The sequence below is a fragment of the Rhea americana genome, unplaced genomic scaffold (genome assembly GCF_003343005.1).
Source record: "Rhea americana isolate MKP2758 unplaced genomic scaffold, rheAme1 scaffold_1322, whole genome shotgun sequence".
In the NCBI taxonomy this organism is placed as follows: Eukaryota; Metazoa; Chordata; class Aves; order Rheiformes; family Rheidae; genus Rhea; species Rhea americana.
In genome coordinates this window covers 2,058-3,569 of record NW_028185398.1, presented here as the reverse complement: position 1 = coordinate 3,569, position 1,512 = coordinate 2,058, and the positions used below count along the sequence as shown (strand labels likewise).

Below are 1,512 nucleotides of genomic sequence, written 5' to 3'. Positions count from 1 at the left end.
GGGCCACCACCGCATCCATCCCAGAGCTAACACCATCCCAAAACCACCAAGTGCCCCCCTGGGGCCACCATCATGTCCATCCTAGGGCCACCACCACTACGTCCATCCTAGCGCAACCCACCACGTTCATCCCAGAGGCACCATGTCTCTGGGGACACCATGTCCATTCTGGGGCCAGCTGATCCACCTCAGGGCCACCATCATGTCCATCCTGGGGCCACCACCACCCCCTCCCCAGTCACCACTACGGTCACCCTAAGGCCAGCACTGGGTCCACCCTAGAGCCACTATCGCATCCCTTTACAAGCCACCACCATACACCTCCTGGGGCCACGATCATTTCCACCGTGGTGCCACCACCACGTCCATCCCAGAGCCACCAATATGTCCACCCTAGGGCCACCACCATGTCCATCCCGAGGTACCATGACATCCCTCCTGGGACCACCACCACATCGGCTCTGGGGCCACCACCACTATGTATCTCCTGGGGCCACCACCATCTCCACCCTGGGGCCACCATCGTGTCTGCCCTGGGCTGGGGGACCCAGGGTATTTTGGGGTGCCGGAGTGGGAGGGGGGGTCACTCATGGGTGGTCTCACCTCATCGCCCGTTCTCCACTGCCCGTAGTGCTCCGAGAAGAGGGGGAACCAGTAGACATCTGGGCAAGGCTGGAGGTGGAGATGACAGAACAGGAGTTGAGGGGACCCCAAAACCCCTGGGGACTCCAACTGGCCCCCACCAGGGTGACATGGTCCTAGGGAGCCCCACAAGTGCCAGTCCTCTGTGGGCGTCAGCTGGGGGAAGGTCCTCAGGGCCCATCCCCGAGTCTGGAGAACTCCAAGAGGTCCTCAAGGGCCATCTTTGGATTTGGGAGGGTCCAGAGGGTCCCCCGGATTCATCCTTGGGTCTTGGTGCACCACCATGAGCTGCCTAAGATCCATGTCTGAGTCTGGTGGGATCTAGAGTCCCCAAGATCCATCCTTGAATCTGGAAAGGTTCCCAAGAGCCCCCCATGATCCATCTCTGGGTTTAGGGCGGACCCCAGAAGGTCCCCAAGGTCCATCCCTGGATCTGAGGGGGTCCTTAGGGTCCCCAAGCTCCATCTCTGGGTCTTGGATGGTCTTCATGAGGTGCCTAAAGGCAATCCCTGGATCTAGGGTCTCTGGGGGGGAGGTCCCCAAAGTCTATCCTCGAGTCTAGGGATGTTCTCAAAGACCATTCCTTGGTCTGGGATCTCCAGAGGGTCCCCAAGGTCCATCTCTGAATCTGAGGAGGTCCTATTGGGTCCATCTCTGGGTCTGGGGGGTCCCCAAAGAGTCTCTAAAGTCTCTCCCTGGGGCTGGGGGTGTCCCCAAGGTCAACGTGTGGGTCTGTGGGTGTCCCCATGGAGGCCCCAAAGAATGTCCATTGGTCTTGGGGTCCCCATAGTGTCCCCAAAGTCTATTCCCAGGCCAGGGAGGGGGGTGTCCCAATAGGTCCTCAAGTGGCATCCTTGAGTCTGGGGGCCC

General features: G+C 60.3%; 1 long non-coding RNA gene across 1 annotated transcript in view; it reads right to left on the bottom strand.

Moving 5' to 3' along the window:
* Positions 1–631: 631 nt before the first annotated feature.
* Positions 632–1,512, bottom strand: part of LOC146599787 (uncharacterized) — a 2,800-nt gene continuing 1,919 nt past the window's right edge. The window contains exon 3 of the long non-coding RNA XR_014894930.1: positions 632–672. This is a non-coding gene — a long non-coding RNA (uncharacterized LOC146599787). The remainder of the gene's footprint in view (positions 673–1,512) is intronic.